We start from the raw sequence: 26,048 nt of genomic DNA on the forward strand, positions 1-26,048 counted from the left end.
GGGGTGGCCAGGGATGGACACTGCCCAGTGTGGGTGTCCCTGAGAGCTGGCATGGGGTGGTCAGGGGTGGACACTGCCCAGTGTGGGTGTCCCTGAGAGCTGGCATGGGGTGGCCAGGGATGGACACTGCCCAGTGTGGGTGTCTCAGGGAGATGGCATGGGGTGGTCAGGGGTGGACACTGCCCAGTGTGGGTGTCCCTGAGAGCTGGCATGGGGTGGTCAGGGATGGACACTGCCCAGTGTGGGTGTCCCTGAGAGCTGGCATGGGGTGGTCAGGGGTGGCCACTGCCCAGTGTGGGTGTCCCTGAGAGCTGGCATGGGGTGGTCAGGGATGGACACTGCCCAGTGTGCACGGCAGTGAGCGTGGTGCTTTTGTGGAGAGAAGGGTTTTTGGGATCTCTTTGGGGTGAAAGCTTTGGGGTTTCCTGCAGAGAGGTGGCGGGTGGTTTTCCAGCAGAGACCAGCATCACGTGCTGGTTGTTGTTGTTGTCTGCAGCATCCCTGAAAGACCTGCAGGGTCTGAGCCCTGGAAGTGCCACAGCACCTGGCAGGATGGACAGGGCTTGTGGGCTCCAGGAGGGAGCAGCCCTGGCTCCAGACTCCCACCCGGGGCTTTGAGGCAGTGCTGTGCTGAGGGTGGAGAAGGGGACGTGGAAGGGATGCAGCTGCAGCCCTCGGGTGTTTCATCCACTCAGCAGTGTTGGTGCAGCCTCAGGTGATGCTGGAAGGGACATCTCCTGCTGGGGAGGGGGATATGCTCATGGGTCTGTGCACACAGGGAGGGGACATGGATGTAAAACTGTCCTGCTGCTTTTGGCACAGCAAGGATGGGCAGAGAGGGCTGGGATGCAGAGGAAGGTGAGCAGCATCCCCCTCATGCCGAGCTGCAGGCAGCCACGTTCCCGTGGGGAGCATATGGCAGGTAATCCAGTGCCAGATGGGAATTTGCTCCCGTTGCTGCGGCCCCCGGCGCGGCTCCCGCACGCACAGCCAGGCAGAGCTTGGTGTGTGGTGGCCCCAAAGCCAGCCCCGGGAGGGTGAGCAGGGTGGCACTGCTGCACGGCCTCCTGCAGCCATGCAGGAACACCCCAAGGGGCACCAGTGCTGCTCCCTGGGCACCGCTGCAGCCGGCTGGGCACGGGCTCTGCATGCACAGAGCTAGCTGAGCACACCAGCCCTTGCCTAGCGGGGCAGGGCTTAAAGCTGGGCTTAGGAGGTCAAAATCTGGCTAATGACTTAATGGCAATTAATTAAGTGCAGGGCACTTTGCAGATATTAACTAATTGTGCTGCGAGCAGTGCGGTGTGTGCGATCGCCCTCCCGATGGAGTGAGGTGTGGAGGAGCCTCACGCCGCGCTCCAGGTGTGTTACCAGCAGGGCTGTGACTCCAGCCACGGCTGATTCTGCTCCTCTTGCTGTGCTGAGCAGTCACCAGGGGCTGCAAGGATCAGACCCCACCACAGATCCTTGTCTGTTTTTCCTAAGCCAGCTCTCTGCACGCACAGACTTTGGGAGCTGAGCATCTCCCTGCCCGCTCCGTCCCCGTGAGCGATTTTAGGGGGAGGCAGCCGAAGCCACGGTGCTCCTGGTAACCACCACCCACGCAGGCAGTCTTGTGTCTGCTGGCTCCTCACCGTGCTCCCCAGCAGCAGCTGAGGTACCCAGAGCACAGTGGAGGGTTTGCAGAGAGAGGGAGAGGAGCCCTCCAGGAGCTCAGGCTCCTCGCTGGGTGCAGGTGCAGCTATTTTTAAATGGACACAGCGGTTTGGCCCCGTGCGCTTTCTGTCTGTTTGTGTATTTACTTCTTCTGGCGGCTGAGGAGTTTGTAGAAGTGACTCAAACGTCAACTTATTTTGTCAGCTTTTGGGGAAGGGATTAAATCTCAGAGCTCCATTGTGCGAGCAGATCTAATTTTAGGTCTGTGTTCTTAAAATAGAAGAAAGGAGAGGCAAAAAAAAAAGCAGTAATTAGGCGTTTTTCCCTAGGCCAAGGGAAAACAAGCTGTGAGGTGGCCCCAAGGAAGAGATGTGGCTGTCTACAGCCAAAGTCAACACGTTGGGAGGTGGCTGGAGCTGCTCCTGGCTGGCACTGGGAAAGGGAACAGCAGAGTGGTGTGGGGACAAGGTGAGGATCGACCCCCTGGCCTGATGGCACTGGGGTATTTTGGTGTTTGGCCAGGCTGGAGACGCACAGTGTGGGTTGCTCATCCCACCCTGATGAGCTCAGGGCTGATCCAGCTCCTGGTGGAGTTCCTGTACCTGTGCAGGTGACCCTGGCTGGTGCCAGCATCCTCCCCCATCGACATGACAAAGGCAGAGGGGCAGTGTCCCTGTGATGGGGGGACACAGATGCCAGGCCCCATTTCGTGTGGTGGGACTCATCATCCCGTGAGCAAATATTCGGTGAAATTAAAATGCTTGGGATTTTCTAGCGAATCGAAGCTCTCCCAAGCAGTGCCAAGAACAATTCAGCAGCCTCCAAAAACAGCTTTCCCTGAGGATTACTTGTTCCTCGTGCCAGAATGATTGATGAGAACGGGTGGGTTCAGTCCAGCGTGACCTGATGGTCTCATCCCCGCAGCACGGCAGGGACTGTGCCGTGGGATCCCTGCTCCATGCAGCCCCTGCAGGAGGCTCATCAGAGCCTGTCAGCTTGTGGAGCATCTCAAAAACATCCCGTGAGCTTGTCAGCACTCTGTAATCTCCTTTCTCCCTCCTCTCCAGGAAATTTCTTGCAAAGGTGTTGACAAAGTCAGAGGATGCAAGGGCAGCTCGTGGTCAGCTCCATGTCCCCGAGCATCCACCAAACCCTCCTGCCTGTGCCAGAGCCTCTCCTCACCTCTGGCAGCCTGGCTGGCTTGGAGGGGATGGAAACCTGCTCCTAGTGACAGTGCAGCAATAATTCTGGCTGTTACCTTGATAACAAAACCAGCGAACGCCGCGAGCTGCCTTCAAACTGCCAGCAGGAGCAAAAATGCAAGGCACGTGTTTAGGGAAAGCTTCAGTCTCGGGGTGTTTGGGGGAGGAAAAAAAAAAACCACACACAAGACTGTTTGCTTTTTGCTTGAAGCCTCTTTTGTGATCCCCCCCCTCTCCCTTGGATGGCTCAGTGACTTTCGACAGCTCACGCCGTAGGTGGATGTTTGTGCTTGGAGATGTTTTTCCATATGCTCCTCCATCGCTCCGCTCGCGCGTTTTGCACATGGGCTGCGGGAGAGAGAGGTAGGCTGCTCTAATATCATATGATCATGTGAAATTAGCTCCACTTTACATAAATTGAGACACCCAGGCGCTTCTAGGCCTGGGTATGGTTGCTGCCCTCCTTCCCCTCTGCTGGGAAGGGAGGCAGAGCCCCGGGGCTGGCTGGCAGCAGGATCCTGGATCTCTCCGTGCACACACGGCTCTGTTCTCCCGTAATCCACTGCCAGCTGAGGGTGAATTCCACCCCGTGGTGGAAATTTAGGTCAAAGGTGCTTTTAGTTCAGAAGAATATGATCAAATTAAGGCCTTTTGTGTTTGCCTCTGTTGGTTTGTTGGGTTTTTTTTGTTTTTTTTTTTTTCTGAGGGGACTTGCGTAGGCACATAGATGGGCAGATCCTGACCAGCTGTAAATCAGGCCAGCGCTGCCTGTGCCTGTGGCAGGGCTGGAATTTCAGCTGGAAAGGTCACAGTTGGTCCAGAGTTGGTTTTCAGCCAGGGATGTGTTTCTGGCCCTGCCTGGAAGGGAGGGGTGTGGGCACAGCTGGCAGAGCCCCTTAGCCTGTGGTGTTTTCCCAAGCCCACCCCGAGGGAGGTTGGCTCAGGGACTTCCCTGAGGCCTGGGAGCTGGAGGGATTAAAATTTTATCCCTTGGGAAAAGCAGCATCACCGTGCTGGTTGTGAGCTGGGAGGTTTCCACCAAAGCCCCTGCAGCCGTGGAGGGAAACTTTGTTGTTGCCACCTCATTGTTGAGAGGAGATTGCTGTGTTTGTGCCAGAAATCAGCTGTTGTGGTATTGGAGTGTTAATCAGCTCCGTGTCTGCAGGACAGGAGCATCCCTACAGCTGTGGGCATTCCTGCAGCACGGGGATCCTTTATCCCATGTCATCCTATGTCCCATTGCCATCCTTCATCCCACTGCCATCCTGTGTCACATTGCCATCCTTTATCCCACTGCCATCCTATGTCCCATGTCATCCTATGTCCCACTGCCATCCTTTATCCCACTGCCATCCTGTGTTCTATGTCATCCTATGTCCCATTGTCATCCTGTGTCCCATTGCCATCCTTCATCCCACTGCCATCCTGTGTCACATTTCCATCCTTTATCCCACTGCCATCCTATGTCCCATTGTCATCCTATGTCCCATGTCATCCTGTGTCCCACTGCCATCCTTTATCCCACTGCCAACTTTTGTCCCATTGCCATCCTGTGTCCCACTGCTGTCCTGCATCCCATATCCCTCCTGCATTCCTCTGCCATCCTTCATCACATTGCCATTCTGCATCTCTTTTCTCTCCTTCATCCCACTGCCACCCTGGTTCCCACATCCTCCTGGTTCCCTCATCCCTCCTGGTTCCCACTGCCCTCCTGCCTGAGCCGAGCAGTTCTCACTTGTGGTCAGGGGCAGGGGAAGAAGAGGCAGCTACGTGGCGAGTTCTCACTGTAAATACCCTAAACCCCCAACTTTCGTGGTTGGCTTTTTATGCTCGGTTCTTTTCTGAAGAAATCCACGAGCTGGCATTGCTGTCTGAGGCACCACAGCCTCCCAAAACCTGTTTGTTTTCATTCTGACATTAACACGAGGTCAGAAATAAACGCTGCAATTTCCAGGCCGGTTTGTGATTAGCGATAGGCAGGAGTGAACCGTTCAGCCTGAAATTAATTCTGCTGGGGTGCGTTGCTTTGCTTGTGGATTTTTTTTCTTTTTTTTTATTATTATTGATGCATAATGTATGATGAGAAAAAGTGAAAAAAAAAATAATTAAAGTCTGAAGAGCGCTGCATGGATTCATTCATTATGAAATCTGGGTCAGCAGCCGGAGAAGGAAAACAAGGAAGGGGGGGCTGCTGGAGTGGACAAACAGGACTTGAGAAGCGCTGCAGGCACGGCAGGAATGCGCGAAAGGCCCTTTGCAGGCAGCCTGGGAAATCCGAAATTGCATCGTGGCTGCCCCCCGAGGAGGAGGGAGCCTGCCGGGAATGGGAGGGGGATGCTGCGGGCTGGGCACGGCGCTGCAGAGGGGATTCCCTCTCCTGCCTGGCTGTCTGTGCTCCAGAGGCTGCTCCATCAGCCCTGCGGGGCGGGCAGCGCTGCTGAGCCAGCACATCCCATGGAGGGGACAGGGACAGCCCGGGGAGGACGAGACGGCTGTGCTGGGGACTGGGGTTTGGCCCCAGTGGGGTCTCAAAGGGTTCTGCTGTGCTGGGGACTGGGTTTGGCCCCAGTGGGGTCCCAAAGGGCTCTGCTGTGCTGGGAACTGGGTTTGGCCCCAGTGGGGTCCCAAAGGGCTCTGCTGGCCTAGAGCATCCCTGGGCTGGGACATTCTTGTGCCATGAAATCCCTGTGCCACGAGGTCCTTGTGCCACGAAATTCCTGTGCCACAGCATCCCTGTGCCATGACATCCCTGTACCATGAAATCTCTGTGCCGTGAGATCCTTGTGCCATGAAATCTCTATGCCGTAAAATCCCTGTGCCATGACATCCCTGTACCATGAAATCTCTGTGCCATAAAATCCCTGTGCCATGAGCATCCCTGTGTCACAAGATCCCTGTGCCATAAAATTCCTGTGCCACAAGCGTCCCTGAGCACATCACTTGGATTTTGGGATTTCAGCCCTTGCCTAGGATTCAGCTAATTGAATTGCAAAGAGTGTGGTTGAAACTTGGAGTCTTCCCCGCTGGCAGGAAGCGCAGAGATTTCAAACCGTGCTTTTGTGCTGGTTTGGGAGGAAAAGGCAGGATTTTTGGAATTTAATTGCAAGATGGAAATTCTCCTCCTTCATCTTGCTCCTTCCACAGGAAATATGGCCCAAATTGATCAGACTCTGCAAACAATCAGCGTTCATCCTTGGGAAATATTCCATCATAGGAGCATTCATCCTTGGGAAATAATTTTCTGACCCAGTCACATGAAGTGCTCTTCTGAGCAAGCACTCTCCATCCCATCCCCGACAGGGCGGAATCGTGATCCCAGTGGGAGCTTTTGGGCTTTCCCTTCAAGCAAATATTAATTCAGGCAGCGTCAGGAGACCCTTCCTCTTGTTTTAGCCCACTGAGCAGCCACGGGATTCACGTGCTGCTCCGGGGGAAGCCCTTCAGTCTGGCTTGTGCACGCACAAGGGTTTTATCCCTTCTCCAAAGATCCCTTCCCTGCTGTCCCGCAGATCCGCTTGCATCATGTGGGAGCCATAAATAAAAGGCTGTGGAATTCAGCTGCCTGTGCTGCAGCAGCGAGGATGAGATAATCCTGCGTGCAGCGGGGTGGGATGGGCGTAAAGGAGGGACAGAAATGTGCATTGATCCCCCGGCTGCTGCCGTGCAGATGGATCTGCCTTTCCCTTCCCAGGGAACTTCCTGAGGTAGATCCAACTCCGTGCAGGGGCTGTGGTGGTGACACGAGTGACACAGAGCTGGTTGAGCCCCGGGGGTCCCTGCAGGGTCTGGGTCACTGGTACTGCCTGTGGCACTCACTGAGTGTCCAGGAATGCACCCAGTCCTCCTTCCCTGGGCAGCAGCATCTCCAGCTGTCAGCTTCCCTGGAGGGATCTGGTTTCCCTCCCATAAAGACCAGCCTGATTTAGTTCCAGGCTATGCAGGAAAGGCTGCTTTGGGATGGGGAGCGCTGGGAAGAAACGGTTAAACCGGAGATGCCGGGATGTTTTCCCACATGGTGGATGGTGGGGGAACACAGAACTCGTCATAAGGCTCCTAATTTTCCTGTGTGATTTAATAAAAATGTAAATTGACTCGGGGTGGATGACTCACTGGAGGGTGGTGTCGATCAAGATGATTTGGTGGCTGTGTGGAACCAGTGGGGCTTTGTTCCCTGTCCTGAAAGGCAACTGGAATGGTTCCCTGGTGATGGCTGGTGGTGGTCTGGCCCCCAGGCTCTCAGGTTCCTGCTGAGCCCCTCATCCCATTTGGCCCCAGCATTTTGGGACAGGGAATGGTGGGCAAAGCCGTGGTGGCTTTATCCAGTGTTGGTGGATGTATCCCGTTGGGAACCAAGCCCTGAAAACTGTCCTGCTGCCAACAGGGAGGCAGATCTCTGCCCAGGACTCATTGTGGGGCAGGATTTGGCCCCATAGCAGGAGGGTCTTCCATCCTCCTGCTCCTTCCAGGGTGGGTGAAAAGCGTGCCAGGACACTGCACTCTGACCCCAGTCCAGCTCTGGACACTAATGGATTACAAATAACAATAATAAATGACAGGAGATGGGATAATCTACCTACTGTAATGTTGTATTACCGTGGCTGTTAGTTATAGATTAATATGTAATTGTATTACATTGGCTACATATGCATAAAGCTCGTGCTGCAGGGCCTTGGCCAGCCTTTAACTCTCTGTGGTTCGCAAAGAAACTTCAGGGGTTTGATCCCACACATCCCAGGAGCCCTCTGCTGAGGCATCTCCTGTGTTTTTGCAAGCCAGGAGCATCCCTGCTGCCTCTGCGTGCTGCTGGAGCACCATCCCCATGTCCCTGGGATGCGCTGCTGAGAGCAGGGAGCGCTCCCCACGGGGGATTTGTTCATTTTGCAACAGCAGGTGAGGGAAAGGTGGAGAATAAAGCCCCCTGCTCCCACCTGAGCGTCGCAGGGCGGGGCTCTGAGGGCTCCCCAGCAGATCCTTGGCGTGACCAAGACCCAGTTCTGTCGAGAGTAATGAAGTGCGAGCCCTTCCCTTCAGTTATTTTTAATGTGGATCTGCTCAGGCTCGGCTAAATCCGGAGGAGCTGCCTCTTGTTTGCAGAGGCTCCCCCTGCGCCGCCGGATTGCTGGGCTCAGGGTGAATTACTCACTGCTGGGAGGCTGGATGGACTCGGAGCTGTTTGGTTTGGGGCTTGCCTCGCTCGGATGAGCACGGGTGCAGATGATTTTCACGATGTCGTAACCAGAGTCAAGGGTTTGGGGATGCTCATCAGTGCCTGTGCTGGGGCTGAAGCGTGGGGCAGGCAGGGAAAAGGGGGTTTCATCCTTCCAGGAGGGTTTTCCAGCTGAGGGCTCTGTTCCTGCCCTGGCTTTTAGCAGCTCCAGCCCCACTTGCTCTGCTTTTCTTGGGGACACTGATGTGCTCTTTGCTGGTCCCGTCCTTTGCTGAGCAGCGCCTGTGGGATGGGCAGTTTTGGGAAGGATGGGAGTTGGGAATTCCTTCCTTGCTCCCCTTCTCATCCCAGTTCAGCCCTCCCTGCCGTCCTGCCTTTAATTTTTGATCCCTCTCTCCCCTCTCCTCCCAAGAGCGCGAGAAGCAGAGGCAGGAAACGTGGGCTGCTGCCAGATGGCTCAAAATGTAGCATCTGTAATACTTTATCAGAAGAAAATTACGGCCGAATCACTCTCCCTGATTAAACAGCCTGGCCAGATCCTCCACGGGCCAGCTGGACAGCCTCACCCTCGCGACAGGAGGGGAAGCCACAGGAGCTGGGGACATGGGAAGGATGGTGACAGAGGGAGGCTTGGATGGGAAAAGGATTGGACTGGACCCTCCAGCAGTGGGGTGGGGGTGTTGCCACCTCCCTGGGCCCCTCCTGTGTGGTGCCAGCTCCTGCTCTTTGCTTCCCATGGGATATTGGAGGTGAGCAGCCTTCCCTCAGGGAGTGAGGAGGTTGATGTTTCCCCTCTTGTTGGTTTTCCACATCTTGGAAAAACAGCACAGCCGTGCCAAAGCCACCCCGTGGGCTGCTGATGTTTTGCTTTAGGAAGTTGTTGTGAACAGGCAGAGGGTGAGGGATGCTCCAAACCCCCGGGGCTGGGTGGAGCATCCCCCCAATCCCTGCACCCCTCAGGCCGGGGATGCTGTAGAAGCACCTGGAAAAAGGGAGCGGGCAAGAAGGGAAACTGAGGCAGGGCGGAGGGTGCCTGTAGGATCTGGAAGGTCATCTGGAATGCAAGTGAGAGTTAGAGCCAGAGTTTAAGCCTCTGAGCAACCTGTCCTCTGGCTCACCCTGCCCTCGTGCTTGTTCTGAGCGCGGTGGCCAAAGCGCGGTGCTACCGCTCTCAATGGGCTTGGCGTGCGGGCGGCTCTCTGATGAGTTCACCCTGCCTGCCTGGCCAAACGCAGGCGTGGACTAATGCCACTAATTTCCACTAATGCTGGTGGAAAAATCTCCTGCTGGCGTGAGCAGGGGCCGCTTTCCCAGCCTGCTGCCTGCGGGGTGGGGAGAGGGGGACGCGCTGCCTCGCGCAGGAATTCACATCCAGGAGCACGGGGCTGGATTCTTCCCTCGTTTGCTTGAAGTGGTGACCAGATTTATTTTTTTTTTCCTGAAAGGAAAACAGGAGGAATCTGTGCTCTTAAATGCTGTTGGCCGTAGGAAGTTGGTGTATGAAGCACATAAAAAAAGGGGAAGAAGGTGTTGAGTATCTGCATTTGAGAGGGGGAGATCCGGTGTCTGAAGGTGGCCTGACATGGGATGCTTTTGGCCTGAGCTGTCCTGGATCCCCATCCCACATCCCAGGAAGCCCACAGGGACCCAGCCAGTTCTAGAACCTGCCTCAGGCCCGGATGTGCTCGTTCCTGTCATCCCTCTGCCTTTGGTGGGGAAGAAATGCTGGGCTCAGAAAAAGCAGCAAAAAAAAGCACATTTTCCACTCCACTCCAGTGGGATTTAACTGCAAGGGTGCGGGTGGAGCAGGGCTTGGGGTCTCCCAATCTCCTGGGGCTTAGGAAGGGATGCAGCCATGGGATCCTGCATGAGGAGGATGGAGGAGCAGCTTCCCTGGATGCTGGAGCCTTCCTCCCTCACCAGCCTCCCGGGGGCCTGGGCCGGAGGAGGGGAACTGTACACCTGGAGAAACATTATCCCTTCCCTCGCCCGTAAATATTTTACGAGCAGATTAAAAATTGAAGCCAAAATGAGCTCTGCCATCAGAAGAAACCGGCTCGGTTTCAAGTTCTGTTTAAGTATTTTTCTTTATAATGTAGCTGTGTCAATTAGAAAATGACATTGCTATTTAAAATGCTGTTCCGTAGCCCTCTTTAATTAAGGCAGCGATATAATACCAATCTGCTCTCATTAATGAATTTTTAACAATCAAAATGAGAGCTGAATGACGCACAGTTGGATTTGCAGCGCGGGTGTTTTCTCCCGGAGCCTCTGACGGCGCAGTTAAAGGAGCAGCGGCTGGAGAGGGGGGAGAGGCTGCTCCTCCTGGAGCTGAGCAGCTGGAGAATCATCTCAGCTGCTGCTCCGTGGGTTTGGAAGGGTTTCATCCCTCTGGTGGCCTTGAGGAGTTGTCCTGGAGGGAGAAAAATCCTTCTAAGTCTGTACCTTTGCGGGACCTGCGTGGGAGCGCTGGGTAAAAAGCAAAGACACCAAAGTCCCGAGCAGAGACACGACTGAAAATAGAGATGGGAGAGGGGTTGTGAGCCCAGGGGCCACCTCAGGGTCACATCCTGCCTGCTGCAGGGTGTCCTCGCTGCTCACACTTGGATCCCATCCCCGGCCCAATTTTCCCCAGAGGTCCCAAAATGTTTTTGCTGAGGCAGCGAAGTGTGTGATGCAGTGCTGGGGTGTGTGGCCTTCCCACCCCAAATAAATCCCTAATTTCAGCCCTTTTCCCTACAAAGTGTTTCTGGTTTTGTTTTGACAAGGCAGGGTAGGTTAAAGATGCTCCCTGCACCTCAGCTCATGCTAATTGTCTCCCATTGTTAGATCAGGAAGCCTTTTTTCCCCAGTGGTTATTTTCTGGGGTTGCTGCAGGAGCTCTCTCCCCTCTTCTTCTTCCCTCAAGGAGGCAAAACAAAAACAGGAATTTGTTTGAATAATAAAAAAAAAAAAAAAAAAAAAAAATTACCCAGGCGTGAAAAGCTTAAGCGTAATCATTTCCGTGGCCTGCTTTGATTTGAGTTGATATGATTTGTTTGCTCTCTCATCCTTCCTCCCCGTTTCCTCTTCAACACCCACTCTGTGCTCTGGCCTTTCCCTGACGAGCCATTTGGGTATTTTAGGAGCAGTGTGTGCATGGAGCAGCATCCCTGGGAGCTGCATCAGTCCAATGCTCAAACCCAGCATCTGAGAGAATCTGGGCTGGGGTGGACCTGCAACAGGGGTTTTTCCAAATCTCATCCTTCTCCTGGTGTCCTCCCTACTTGCCTGGGGTTTGGTGACACTCCTGGGCACCTTGGACCCAGGTGAGCCACACCTAGAGTGAGTTTGCTTTGTAATTATCACCAAAATTTTGCTTTCAAATAGTTTTATGTCGAGCTGGAGTGTCCAGCCCGGAGGGGCTGGAGCTTCCCCCCACCCCTCTCCATTGCTAGAGAGTTGAGCCAGTGGGTTGAGGTTTCCTGGCTGGGTTTTTGTTGCCATAGGGAAGAGAATTGAAGCCTGAAAACCATCCTGTGGGTGCAGGGAGGAAGTGTCAATGTCTAGGAAAACAAGGAGAAAATAGCAGTGGCAGCACCGCGCCGTCGCCTGAGCCCAGCAGGAGTCGGGACAAACCCTCCTGGCAGATGGGAAAGGCCAACGGGGTCGTGTTTGGGGTCGTGTTTGTCCTTCCTGGCACTGCTGGCACACAGGGATGCCAGCCAGCAAAGCCATGGCCCGGGAGTGGAGCAGCCACTCCTGCAACTCCAGCTCCGTTCTTCTCCTGCAGGGCTGCGAGAGACCGGAATGTATTCACAGCCAAAAAATAAGGGAATTCTATTCTCTGCTGTGATTTCAAGAGGAGGAGAGAGATGCAAGGGCGGCTTTGAGCTTTTGCCCAGGAATAGCCAGGGATCTGCTTTGGAGGCTTGCATCCCACTGCCGATAATTTTGGAGCTGAATCATCTGCATTTGTGCTGCTCCCGAGACAGCGTCAGGAATACGCATCCCCAGGGTGTCAGAGGCACATTTTTGTGGGTTGACAATGGGATCTGATTAAGGGAAAAAAAAAAAAAAAAAAGGCAACCCAAATGACATCTAAAGCCGGCAGCCTTGGAGTCTGGACTCGTGTTGCTCATTTCCCATTCAGACACTCCCAGGGACCGGCGTGGCCGTGGCCGTACAGCAGGGCTGGAGCCAGTTGGGGGATGAGTAAAACCCATCTGCAGACGCCGAGGGAGAGGAGGTGGAGGGGTGGGAGGTGCACTTTGGAGTGGTTTTGCTCCAGCCTGTGCGTGGGGGTGACCCGATGACGCCGGAGCCACGGGGAGGCCAGGAAAGGCTCCTGTGCATGCAGGGCAGGGAGCAGGTGCCAGTGCCCCTGGCCACCAGCTCAGGTGTGGGGCCACTGTGACCCCGGGCCAGCTCGGGGGGGTCGGCAGGCGGTCACAGGGCTTGTCCCCACTGTCACAGCGGGGACAGGTGTGCCCAGGCAGGGCACTCCCTGCTGTGGCTGTCCTGAGCATCAGTCAGAGCTGTCCTGAGCATCCCTCAAAGCTGTTCCAGCGTCCATCAGAGCTGTTCCAGCGTCCATCAGAAATGTTCCAGCGTCCATCAGAGCTGGTTAACGTGAGCTGTGCCCCAGCCTTGTGGCACCGGGGGCTCACCTGCCCCTGGTCCCATGGCTGCCCCGCTGAGCACCTGCCCGGGGCCGGGGCAGTGCAGGGACAGCTTAACCCTTCCTTCCCCGGCAGCAGCAGGGGAGAGCAGAGGCTGGATGGAGCTGCTGGTGCACGGCTGGTTGGCCCTGCAAGAAGCAGAGCTCTGGCTGCTCCCCAGCAGGAGCAGGGGGACAGATTTCTCCGAGCAGAGAGATGCCTTTTGTCACCCAGCCTGGTGTCAGGCGTTGGCCACGGGGCGTCCTCTGTCACATCGGGTACTGACATTGCTCCTGACCTGCAGGGTTGGTAGCCTCTGAGCCTTCTGCTCCTGGAGGAGGGAAAGAGAGGGAACATTAAACCACAGGAGTCGTGAGAGTGCAAATTGGTTTTTTAAGGGAACCCTGGAGGGAATCTCCTGGGGCTGCCCTGCATTGCTTTGGCTCTGCGGCACTGCCCCGTCGGCTGGTGTCCCCAAAATGCCACTGCCAGCCCTGCTGGGTGGGCAGGGAGCTCGCTGTTTGTCACCTGTTTGTGAGCCAGGCTGCCAGGTGATCTCCTGTGCCCAGGACATGCCAGCTCGTGGCTGGGATTGTCACCGAGTTTCAGTGGGGCGTGGGAACATTTCAGTGCCAGGCTTCGGGGTGGCTTTTGGGGTTGAGCTGGCACGGTGCTGTGCCCCACACCGACTTGTTTGTCCTTCCCTGACTCTCCTACCTGAGGAGTCCCTTCATCCCTTCTCCCACCGATTTCCTGTGCCTGCAGCTCTTGTGGCAGAGGCACCTGAGGAGGTGGGACACACCTGGCTCAGCCAGGAGGACACTGCAGCTCCCCCTCCATCCCCTCACACCTGCTCCCTGCCAGCCAACGAGTTTCATTAAGGCACTAATTAGGGTTAAAGCACTAATTAGAGTGTCTGTGCCGTGTCCTTGGGAAGGCAGCTTGGCTCCTGGGTGCTAATGGAGCTGCTGTCACAACAAACACCAGGCACACGTGCTGCTGCTCGCCCAGCCCAGCCGGGATCCTGCTGCCCACACCACGGAGCATTCTCTGTCCCTGTGCCCTCGCTGGGGACACAACAGGGCCAGCACTGCCTCTCTGCGTGCCCCTCACCAGGACCAGCTCCAGCCTTCACCCATGACCAAGGCTGAGTTTAGAGGGTGGTTTTGAGTGTATTTTCTATTATTTCATATATGTAAGTAGTAAGTTTTCTGCTAAGTGGTGCTTTGGAAGGTCAGGCACATGGTTTGTGAAGTTCTGGCTGAATTCAGTGAAGTTTGATCTCCCCGCAGAGGGCTGCAGTGTTTTTAATACCTCTTCTGCTCAACCTTCCCCTTTCAAAATACCATTTTCCCCTGTAAAAATAGACTGGTGTGTCCAAACAGCCCCCAGATGACACTCAGAGCTCGCTTTGAGCTGGGAAGAAGCGTTGCAGTTGGACAAAAACATTTTCCCCTGCGTCTTTCTTGAAAAACCTGCAGGTTTGGGGCTTTAACCCCATCGTTGCCGTGCTGGCCAGCGGAGGAGCCAGGAGCCACTTCTGGGAAGCTCCAGGCTGGATTGCTGTTTGCCCGCACGGCACTTGCCGTGTCTGAGCAGCGTGTTCCCGTGTTGTCATGAAACAGAAGAACAGGATAATTAAATTGCCCTTTTCCCAGCAAAATGTTCCCGTCTGGGCTCAGCGCGGCGGGCCGGGCTGTGGCTCTCTGCCAGGCTCACATGCCTGGCTGCTGATGGGAGGTGTGAAAAGCGCCGGGGAAGGGGATGGAGTGGTGATTATTGAGGGGGTTTGTACACGTTTGTCATCCCCTGGAAGAGGCCGGCAGCGGGGGATGCCAGCCAGGGGTCCTGGGTGCCCCCGCCGGTAATTCCCGGCCTTTAAGCCGGGAGGGCTGCGGGCACGGATAATGGAGATATTCTTGTCCTTAAGCCTCTCAAGGGTTGCAGGTCTTAAAAAAGGGCTCCGGCTGTCGAGTCTGCCGGCGGGGCATTAGCGGGGTGGGAGCAGTGGGGCAGCCAGGACAGGCTCAGCAGGTGATGCCTGTGCTCGGGATCATCACTGAGGCTTTGGCGGCTGCTGCCAGGGAATACAGCAACCGGTGTTAGGGAGCGATCCTTCGGGAGCAGCCAGGCCTGGCGCCTCATCCGGTGCTGCCTGGCTCTCCTGGATCCTGCTCCTTCTCTGGGGTGCTGATGCTCCATCACTGAACTGTCACAAGGTCGTGGAAAAGGCAGCGTTTTGTGTTTCTGCTGTTAGCCAGCCTTCCTTGCCTCCTCTCCTCTCTCCTCCTCCATCCCGGATCCTGGGATCCATCAGCGTTGCCACTTCGCCTTCAGCTGTGACCCTCCAAGAGCTGGCTGTCCCCTGTGCCGTTGTCACCCCTTGGTGCCCCTCCCCTGGAATATTAACGCCACAAATCACAAGCGACAGCCTGGGCTGGAGCCCCCCGGGCCGGGAGGAGGTGTCGGAGCAGGGGTGCGACACGTGGTGGCTTTGTCCTTCTCCTCGGGCTGTGTTTTGCTTCCAGAGAGAGAGGGAGCAGCTGAGCCCACCTTTAGAAGTGGGGAGATGGGAGGGTAGAGCAGTAAAGGCTGGGATTTTCATCCTGCCTGCATGCAGGCTGCTTCCCACCTCTGTGTCCGCGGATATGTGGCTTTCCTCTCCTCCAGGTCCGGCTTGGCCATTGTGTTTTCTTCTTTGCAGACTCCAGGGGTGCTGGGAATCCCGGAGCTGGGCTGGGAAGGAGTTCCACCCTGTGGAAATGCGTGCAGCCCGCGTTTTGCTGGGCGAGGAACCGAGGGGTGTCCGTGTTTGGTGGATCTGCTGGGGAGAGCAGATGTAAGGGGGATTACGGGCGGCTTTTTTGCACGCGTGTGTGCACACGTGCGGCCAGCCAGGCATGGGGACTGTGTGACACTCCTGGACCTGGCACCCTCTCTGCACCGACAGGAGCACGGGGGACACCTGGGCACAGCTCTGGGGGTCTGCAGTGGTCGGGGCCAGCACTGGGCTCTCCTCGCTGAGGGAGGGGTTATTGAGCCACGCAGGGGTGGGATTGCCGTGGGCAGAGTGGCTTGTTGTCCCTGGTTGGGTCCCTCTGTGCCTCAGTTTCCCCCAGGGGGAGATACAGAACGGAACAGCTGTGGCTGGCTGGGAGGCCACTGCCCATGCTGGATGCATCAGACGGTTGTGAATCACACCCTGCTGTGGCAAACAGCGTCCTGGATCATTCCATTGCTCCAGGAGCTTGCCAGAGACATTCCCTGGAGAGCTCCGGGGGAGCAGCTGCCAGCCAAGGCGTGCGGCTCTCGCGGTGGCAGCGACAGCAGGGAGAGGAGCGGTGGCACCAGCAGAGCTGCTGGGAGACAGCACAGCTTTGCTCTCCTCTCCCGTTCCCCCGGCGAGGCAATCCCAAGGTTTTTATTGGAGCCCTGACAGCCCCCGGGATGGGTTTGGGCAGGGCAGGGAGCGGGCTGCCGGGGCTGACCTTCCCTCTCCACTGACCTTCATGCCCATCAGCATCAGCTCTGCTGCCTGTCCATGTCCAGGGCTGGGCTGGGAGGCTGGGCAGCCCTTCCCGAGGGGGCTCTGGGGGCTCAGCAGGGCCTGGGGTGCGCTGGGGTGGAGAATTCAAGGACTTTGGCTCGCTAACAGAGGTTAAAAGGGGAGCCATGGGATCTGTTTGGAATATCCTTGGTGGGAACCTCTGCTCGTTGGCCTCCCCTCTGCCCTGCCCAGCCACGCTGCCAAGGGGAGGGTGGGAGCTCAGGAGCAGCCATTCCCCATGGACTGTCCTTGGAGGAAATAAAGATGTGGCTGGTGTGGAAAATCCACGTGGAATGGGCATTCCCAGAGGAGCTGGGCAGGTCTGGGCACTGGGTGCTGCTCAGCCTTGGGGTGACAGGGACAGGATCCATGTAGGTGTCCGTGTAAAGGTCCCTGGATGCACAGGTGGGAAGGGCAGGAGATGGTCCCTGTTCCCAGACTGCTCCTCAGGGTCTCCCCTCTGGCTCAGCTCCCTCTCTCCAGAGGGCTCCTGGGGGTGTTTTGGCATTACTGACTGAAGCCTCTTCCTGATCACCAAGTTTTGGGGGGAATTGCCTTCTTTAACCTGTTCTATCATGATTTTCTGCCACACTGGGGGACAGGCTGGGGAGAGCACTCAGAAATGTCTTCTTGGAGTCACAGGAGACCCCTCAGCTGTCACCCGGGGTCACTGGAGGAGTTTTGGACCAGAGCTTTACCTGCTGCCTGTGTGGAGGATCCCAGAGCACCCCTTGAGCTGACGTTGCCTCTGCATGGTCCTTGAGCCATCCCATCACCACTGATGCCCAGGGAATGCTGTCAGGAAATGGGTGGCAAAACCACAACGCCAAGTTCTCCCCGGTGCAGCACCCAAAGTTACCTCAAGCAACATCCCCCTGGTTTTTTTTTTGGAAGCCTTAAATAAAACCAAGCTGCCAGAACAATGGACCGAGCTCCCCCTCAGCTGGATTACAAATGAGAAGAACCATCAGCCCGATTTCCATGGGCTGCCAGTGTGGAGATGTGTAGGGCTTTGCTGCTGTGGTGCCTGTCCCTGCCCTGTGTCACCTGTGCCAGCCCTGTTGTGGCCCCTTGTACCAGCTGACCTGACCCCGAGTGATGCTCCAAGAGACTCTCCTGATGCCTCTGCTTGTTCTCCTCTTCAGCCTGCTCCAAAGGCCATCCGTGCTCCTGGAAGCCATTCTGAGATTGCCCTCTCTGAGAAAAGATGGGTTTGGGAAAAGTGTTGGAATACCACAGGAAATGCTGTTTGTCCACGATACCTGCCTCAGTCAGGAATGGCAAACCCCACTGGTTTTGGATGGAAGTTTACTTGTCCTGGGCCTCAACTCTCTGAAGTTTCTTTCAGCCAGGATCTGGGCAGAATTTGGGCACAAAATTGGGTGCTCCTGAAGGAGCTGCTTGGCGTGACTGAGGCTGCCACTGTGCCAACCCCCTGGCATGGAATGCCACCCTGGAGAGGGATCTCCAGTGGGACAGCAGGGGATGGGACAGGGGACTGCTCCCTGCAGGTGTCTGGTGGCAGGGTTTGCTCCCAGCACTGTGTCACCTTCATCCCTGCTGACGAGGAGGAGGTCACAAGGTGAGGCAGGACTGCTCTCCTGCCTGGTTTCTGGGCTGTCCACCTGGCCAGGAGACCGAGAGGAAAAAATAATAACCTGCAAGCCAAGGAGCTTGGGAGCTTCTGGGAGCGTATTTATCACGGGGAAGAAAAAGGCTCTGTTCCCTCCCTGCGCAGCGGCTGTTTATCACACTCACAAGGGGATGGAGAAAATGTTCCATTTGTTGGGTACAGCCGGCAACCCACACAGCGTATAAATTAAGGGCTTTTACATGCAGAGTTCCCGAAATAAAACACACGCACACACAAAAGAGAGAGGAGTTTTGTGTCGGCCCCGGCGCTCTGCCTGTCCCTGCGCCCCAGCCCCAGCCCGCCGCTGGCTCCCGTTCAGGAATTCCACATTATCTCTGAGCGTTTCCAGCTTCCTCAGCAGGGAACAGCTCTGCTTCTGTCTTCCTGCAGCCACATCTGGAAAGTGTTAGGCCGGGGTGTCAGCAGGCAGGGCTGGCTGGCATGTGCTCCCCCCCCGGCTCCCTGCGACACCCTGCCTTGCCTGCCTGGCTGTTCCTGCCCTGACACTGCACTCGGGCTTCCAACTGCCTGCCCCAGAGGGCTGAGGGATTGAGTTTTCTCTGCTTCCCATTTTGGGAGAGTTTTGAGGAGGTTTTTGTAGCTGCTGTGGGGAGAGAGGGCTCCTGGGACCTCCAGGGATTGATTTCTGCAGGGATGCTCTACTGTGATCAGGGATGCTCTGCTGTGATCAGGGATGCTCTGCTGTGATCAGGAGTGCTCTGCTGTGATCAGAGATGCTCTGCTGTGATCAGGGATGCTTTCCTGTGATCAGGGATGCTCTCCTGTGATCAGGGATGCTTTCTTGTGATCAGGAGTGCTCTGCTGTAATCAGGGATGCTCTGCTGTGATCAAGGATCCTTTCCTGTGATCAGGGATGCTCTCCTGTGATCAGGGATGCTCTCCTGTGATCAGGGAAGCTTTCCTGTGATTGGGGATGCTCTCCTGTGATCAGGGATGCTCTCCTGTGGTCCCCAGCTCTGCTGTGGTCCTCCTGTGCTCCCTGTGCAAATCCTCCTCTTGGCATCCTTTTGGAAAACTCGCTGCCTGCTCAGGGGAGTTTTCATCTCCCGTTTCTGGACGGGCATCCCCGAGCTGGAGCTCAGCAGGGATGTGCTGCTGCATCTGCTGGAGGCTCGAGGGTGGAGTTTGTGGGAGGTGAAGCCTCTGTGATTTCCCCAGTGCTCTGGGAGGTGTCTGGGGAGGTTCTCACTGCACTCTGCTTGCTTGTAATGCCCGTGGGCTCATCCCACGGGGATTTCTTCCTTTGTTAGGGAGTACCTGGGGCATTAAAGGCATTTGGCTGCCAGAATCTCAGGCCCCCAGGAGAAATCCCCACGTGGTGTGGGCACATGGAGATGCCCAGCTGGATGGTCTTCAGGTCTTCTCCCACCTCAGTGTCTCTGAATGCAGCAGGGCAGTTGAAAATGGAAGAACTCCCTGTGACATCTCAGAGTTTTTGGGTTCCCTCCGTGGTCCTGGGGGATGATGGTTCCTTGCTGCAGGTGTGGGTGACACTGGAGAGGGGAAAGGACTTTGCAGGTGTGGTGGGTGACACTGGAGAGGGGAAAGGGCTTTGCAGGTGTGGTGGGTGACACTGGAGCGGGGAAAGGGCTTTGCAGGCGTGGTGGGTGACACTGCGTGGAAGGAAAGGACTTTGCAGAACGCAGGTGGTTCCGGGACTGATGTGCTCTTCAGAGCAAAGGACACAGAGAGCTGATGGCTTGTTTTCTGAAGGGGATAATGACAATGACCTGGAAGCAGTGCCTTAATGACCTAGTGACCGGCGTGTGCAATCCACAGGAGGGTCTTTGGCAGGGAGGGATGTGGCAGTGCTGAGATGTGCCCTAACCAGAGAGGGCTCCTCTGTTCTCTGGCTTTTTTCCCCTTTTTTCTTCCCTTGCTTTTTAACCTGGCAGCCCTACCATGATGGGATTTTAAAATTAGAGCTAAAAAAAAAACCCACCGAAAACCAAACCAGAAAAAACCACCCAGGCCCTTGGTTTTATAGACCCTACGGATGCATCCGACACCAAACTGATCCCAGATGCAGCTCCACTGTCAATAGTGTTACACGAGGGATCAATCCCCTTCATTGTTTTATGTGGCCTCTACAGCATCATCAGCTAATTAAAGCTAATGGGTCCCAGAGCAGCACTGACAGCATCTGATCCTATCAGGCTGCACAGCCTTTCTCTTGATGGGCCACTCCAGAGCCAGGTCCTGCACTCCAGACCCTGGCAAAAGCCTGTATTGACTCGGAGGATCAGGCTACAGATCAATGGGAACTGTTGTTAAACAAACATCGCCGGATTAATGTCAGCTCCGCAGGGGGAGGAGGTCGATGGCTGCTAATTCGAGAGGGGTTGGGAGGGAGCAAGGGGCCGGCGGGTGACAGCGGTGACAGGGGATGCAGGGGGAGAGGCCAGGCTGTGAAAATGCTCCCCGTGTCCGTGGCAGTGGCTGAGCGTTTCCCAGTCTCGGATTTATTCATCGCCCCGGCTGAGGCTGTGCTGGACAGGAGCCCAGCCGTGTCCCCAAGGGCACTGGAGGTGCCCAATCCCTTTGCTTTGTGCGTCAAGGGCGGCGTGGTGGCCTTGAATTGTCCTCAGAGAGGGACAGGGACTCCTGTGTCCCTTCTACAGGCTGTCCCTGGCATAAGCATCTCCCCGGTTGTGGTGGACCACTGAATCTCGGGTTCCTGCTTTCCCTTCTCTTGTGGCTCCTGCTGTCCCTTGGCTGGGATTCAGGGGTGCCCAGGGATGTGGCTTGGACCAGGTTTCCATTCCCACAGCCCTGTGCTGCAGGCAGTTTGCTTGGGACTCTCTCCTCTTTCCCCCTCATTTTCCTCCTTCCTCTGTTGCTCAGAGTCTTTATCCCCCTTTGCAGTGGCAGAGCTGGGGAGGCTCAGCCCTGCAGGAGTGACCCTCGCCTTTGGACTCTGTCCTTGATTCTGCCAGGGGAAAAGCCCGAGGAAGGCTCCTTCCATCCCCTGGATCCACTCGTGCTGCCACTCTGTTACCCAAACATTCCTGCTGGGCTGAGTGGGAGGACTGGAGCAGCTCTGGGCTCAAAGCAGGCGGCAGGAACGCTCCCGGAGCTGCTCCCAGCTGACATCTGGGAGCTCGGCACAGCTCCGGTGTCAGCGCAGCTGAGAGCACAGGAGGGGAGCCCCAGACACCTGCAGCTCGGCTAATAAATATTTATTTGGAGGTGACAAACACTCTCCTGGATGAAGCCAAGTGAGCAAAGGGAGGATTGCGGGGGAGTGACGGGGTGAGGTTTTTTTTTTTGAGGGGGGTTTTTACGGTGAGGATGTCGAAAGGAGCAGCTGATGAACCAAAGGATGTTGAAATCCACATTCATTTCCCTGACGCGGCTGCCTGACGTCAGGGCAGGCAGGAAACGTCCCCCTTGGCAAGAGAGGGCTTGGCACAAGGAACCCTCATCCCCTGGGGACGGTGAGAGCGTGCCTGGGGGCTGGTAAGATGTGATGGGAAGGAGCCAGAGGATGCCAGGTCAGGATCTGGTATCAATAGTGAAAGGGCTGCAGTTGAACTGTTCTCTTAAAAAGGAGAAATGAAGGGAGGGAGCAGGCAGGGTGGTGGGTGTTGTCACCTCGCCGTGGCTTGGGGCACTGGTGGGTGATCTCATGGTGCTGGGAGCGGGACTGGGTGGATGCTTTGGGCACTGACCCTGGGGAAATGGGAAAAGCTGCTTCTGTTTCTCTCCTGGTCCATCTGTGTGTGGTCAGGGAAGGGAAACTTCCTGTGTGGACTCTTTGGGGCATTCTCTCTATCTCAGACCCGTTTAGCAGTCCACTTTGAGCTCTCTGGGCTGTCAGCAGCAGGGACAAGCCCGTCTCTCGTGGCTGTGCCATCCATCCCTGCCCTGCAGCTGCTGCTGGGCCCTGGATTGCAGCGGTGCCCCTGCAGCTGCAGAGAGGGGCAGGACCAGTTGTGCAGCTCCGCGCTGGTGACTCACCGTCCTCTGGCGTCGCAGGAAGCGGCTGCTGCCACGCTGGTGCGTGCACAGGGCAGTGCCCTGCCACATCCTGCAGCAGCTCAGCTCCATGCCAGGCTGGAGCAGGAGCCGGGATAGGGCAGGATGTGGGCGTCAAACCTGCTCGGTGCTTGGCAAAGCACGTGCTCCCAGCTCGTGATCAGTCTGTGGCACATTGGGATGCTGCTCCTGGGGCGAACACAACCAGCAAGGGAGTTGTGGTCTGGGTTTTGTTTGTGCCAGGAGGTTTTCTTTCAGGATCTTTGAGGAGGATCTGCAGCAGCAGCTTTGTCAGGCTGAAGGTTTGAGGAGAGCTCTCCTGGATGCTCTTGTTGCTGACGTGGAGGGAACCTCCACTGTCCCCACCGCCCCGTGCTCATCTCAGCGTGTGGAGATGGGTTCAGCAAAGCCAAACCTCAGGAAACTCCAACCCCGGCACTGGAGGAGGTTTCACCCCTCCCAGGAGCCGGGGTGTGAACAGCAAGGCTGTTGGGCTGTGCCCTGTCCTGCGGGGACGTGCGGTGGCAGTGGCAGAGCTGGCAGCGATGGAGCAGCAGGGACCTGGGAGATTAATAATGGAAGTGCTGGCATCCGTTTTAGATTAGCGAGAGAAAGCTCAGTGCCCATCTCGCCCAGCATGTAACTTTAATGCCGAGATAATGAGCAATGATATTTATTTGTAAGAGATCTGGAGATATCGCTGCCCGAGGGAGCAGCCAGGAGCTGTCAGAGCCCTCTCCAGCCCTGCTGTGGCCGCTCCCAGCTGTAACCCAAGCTCTCCCCTCCGCCCAGCTCGCTTTTCACGCTCCAGCTCCGTTCACCCAGCGGGACACGTGGGCTCACGGGGAGCCCCGGCTAAGATTTGCTGAAGCTGCTCGTGATTTGGGCTCTGGTGGTGAGGAGATGTTGGTCTTGCAGGGGAAATTAGGAGCAGCCTCTGGCACCTGCAGGTCAAGCTGCCAGGACAGGGTTTAAACCCATCTCAGATTTAAACATATCTCCCCACACTGTCCCTTGGAGCATCAGGATGTGCCCAAAGGCACAAAGGGGGATGTGGGATGATCTCTCTGAGCTGGAGGGGAGGGTGGTGTAGAGAGCCTGTGAGCATGTGCTTTCCTCCAGCGAGCCACTGAGATTTTGAGGCTGTTTTTGGCACTTTGGGAGCAGATAGCCACTTGCCTCCTCCTGGCTGGCTCCATGGGGATGTTCAGGGCAGTGACATGTTGTGCTCGGGAAGCAGTTGTGTCTTGTGGGTATTTGGGCTCCCTCAGACATCCCCTGGGCTGTTCCTGCTTCCCTGTCCCAGCCTGGGTTTCCAGGAGGGCCGAAGGATGCCCAGTGCTGTTGTAACTGGCCAGCAGACAGGCTTAGGCCGCCTCTGGCAGGTGGATGTCCCTTCCTTATTAAGCCATCCCCGGGGTAATTAGTGGGTTAAGCCTGATGAGATAATGCCCCATTATTTTTGTGCTGTTGGGGGGGATTAGGAGCAGCGGGATTTCTCAGCGGCTTTATCTGCGCTCAGCTCCCGGGCTGCTCCTCACGTTTGCAGGCTGGTAAGAAAAAGCACCTGGCTATTCCCGGCCCTGGGCATCCCCATTCCCGGGGGCTGCAGGCACCGGGAGCCCGGCACGGGGATCTCCTGCCACTGCCAGCACCGTCCCGTCCATCACAGCCCGGAGGTGACACTTCCAAATAAACAGGGAGAGGTGGGTGGTGGCGCGCCGGGCAGCAGCCGAGGGCAATCCCGGGAGGCTTCTCCCGTGATTTTGGCCGGGATAACGCGGAGCTCTCGGCTCAGCCTCTGGGAGCTGTTTGCTGTCACGCTGGCGTGGGCTGGCGTGGAGGCTGCAAGGACAAACATGCCCGTGCGTCTCTGCGGTGACACCAAACTGGCTGTCCCCTCCCTTCCCGGGAGCCCGGCCAGGGACACCCTCAGGATGCTGATGGAGCTGGCGTTCAGCCCTCCCAGGGGATGCTCTCTGGTGAAGGAGTTGGGTGGCTGAGAGCAGGAGAGGAGTAAAATGTGTTTCATGACACAGAGGCTGGCTCTGCGGGGCTCCGTGCCGCAGCCAGCCCCGGAGCCGCAGGGATGGAGCTGGCACTGGAGCAGGGAAGCAGGCAAGGCTGGACGCGGGCCAGGCTGTGCACTTGATCCAAACACAGCTGGAGCTGATCTGATGAAGTGAGAGGTTAAGAAGAGAGCATCTGTTATCTAAAGGGGACACACAGAGGGAAACTGTAAGCTCTTTATTCCCCCCACCACCAACCCCACCCCCTCTGTTCAGTGCATCATCTCTGACTTTATTTCTTTGATTTATTAAGGAAGCCTGCGCTTCCGGGGCTGTAATTAAGTGCCACTGTGTGAGCTTTTGATAGCGCGTGAATGATATAATGGCGCGCACGGTTGCCGTCTGCTCAAGTGCTTTAGGAGCGAGATAACAGAGCAGGGATCCCTCCTGCCCGTCGGGGAGCAGGGCTGAGTCACCCCAGGGGGACAGGGAAGGATGCGGAGCCAGTGAGCCGTGGTGGGAGCACGGCTCAGGAGAGCATCCCTGCCCCGGGCTGGGAAAGGAGTTCACATCCCCCTGGGAAAGTCCAGCGAGCTTCTTGACAGCTGCTGGAGGCTGAATGGATGTTTCCCCTGCCACATTGTCCTTGTTCCCTCTCAGTTGTGCCTTGTGCTGGAGGTGGAGAGGGCACCACGGACCCTCAGGTGGGTCACCCCATGGTGCCATCCCAGGGCTGTTTTTAGGGTAGGACATCCTAAAAAGGCTGGAGGCAGTCGGTGTCAGATCCTCAGAGTCGTGCAGTTTCCCTCTGCTCCTGGAGGAGTTTGCTGGCAGAGCCTTGGTGTGGATCCAGGGGCTGGGGAGTTCTGGCTCCCTGGAAAAGAGCCAGTGCTGGCAGCACAGGCAGCTGGAGGTGCCACTCTGGAGCTGTGTCACCCTGTCACCCTCCCCTCCCTGCGAGGACAAGGTGAGGCTCCCAGACAGGGTGCCATTTCCAGGCGGGTGTTACTGTGATGCCGAGGGTCCGTTTGCATTCCTGCCTGGCAGCAGCGGGCTCTGACCACGGTGTCCCTGTCCCTGCTGGTGTCCCAGGCCACGCTGGACAGCCAGTCCCTGCTGATGTCCCCGGCTGTCCCCCAGGGCTCAGTTCTATTCCCAGGATGGCTGCTGAGCCTCCCCGTGTGCCCAGCAGCGCTGCCCCGGCACCTCCCTCACCCACGCCTGGGCTTTAGGCAGATACAAATTTCTTTTTCCTGTAAGGAACATTTTTGATACATAAGCAGGATTATTTCTGTGGCTTGGCCAGCGGCCACAGGAGGAGCGAGCTCGGGGCCTGGAGAAGATTTTGGCTCCTGGCTGAGGCGGGGAGGAAGGAGGAGGAGGAGGAAAGGATAAAAAGCCCAACCCTACATGTAAATAAACTTAAAAATAAAAAAAAAAAAAAAAGTGACAGAGATTATTTGCTGCTTAATGAACTAAAATGCCCAACCTCCCACCGAGCAGCGGCATTGTTTATAAACTACAGAAAGGGCTGTATTTTAATGGGCAGTAAATCCCATTCATCCCCAGCCCTGGCAGTGGGGAGCGTGCAGGATGAATAGCCTGGCGCTGGACGTGGCCTCCACCCCGTGGCTTCTCCAAGGGATTTTTTTCCCCTCTCCTTTTCCCATATTTGCTGTTTTCCTCCTTTTCCTCCTCTCTCCTAATCCCCAGCAGCGTTGATAAGGGGGTTATCTGGCCAGGAAGAGGGGAGGAATCCGTCCCTGTGCCTCGGCATGTCACATCCGCTGGCGTTTGTTTATTCATCTGAAAAACGCTCCCCCCTCCTCTCCCCTCCCCGTTCTGTCCCTGGGTGGCAGCTGGAGAGTGGCCCGAGATAATCACAGCCTTATTTTTTATTTATTCCTCTTAAATAAAGGCTCCTGTAGCCTGCAGGCAGATTTTTGTCCAGTTCCCCCATCCTGTGCTCCTTCCTCTGGCAAACCGGGGAGTGATGGTCCTTGGAGCAGAGCCCTGGTCCTACAGCTGATCCCACTGAGGATCCCTCTTGCAGGAAAAAAAGGTGGTTTTGGTGTGGGGACAGCCCCACTGAGTGTGGCAGTGGGGCAGGAAGACCTCAGGCGAGCAGTTGTAGGCAGGAAATGCAGATCAATATTCTCTCCTGGGCAGAGGATTGTGGAAAATAAATAAATGGT

General features: G+C 56.4%; 1 protein-coding gene across 1 annotated transcript in view; it reads left to right on the forward strand.

Moving 5' to 3' along the window:
- Positions 1-26,048, forward strand: part of RXRA (retinoid X receptor alpha) — a 97,022-nt gene that overhangs the window by 18,629 nt on the left and 52,345 nt on the right. The gene's annotated exons all lie outside the window — the stretch shown is intronic.

Source organism: Sylvia atricapilla, chromosome 19 (assembly GCF_009819655.1).
Source record: "Sylvia atricapilla isolate bSylAtr1 chromosome 19, bSylAtr1.pri, whole genome shotgun sequence".
Lineage (NCBI taxonomy): Eukaryota > Metazoa > Chordata > Aves > Passeriformes > Sylviidae > Sylvia > Sylvia atricapilla.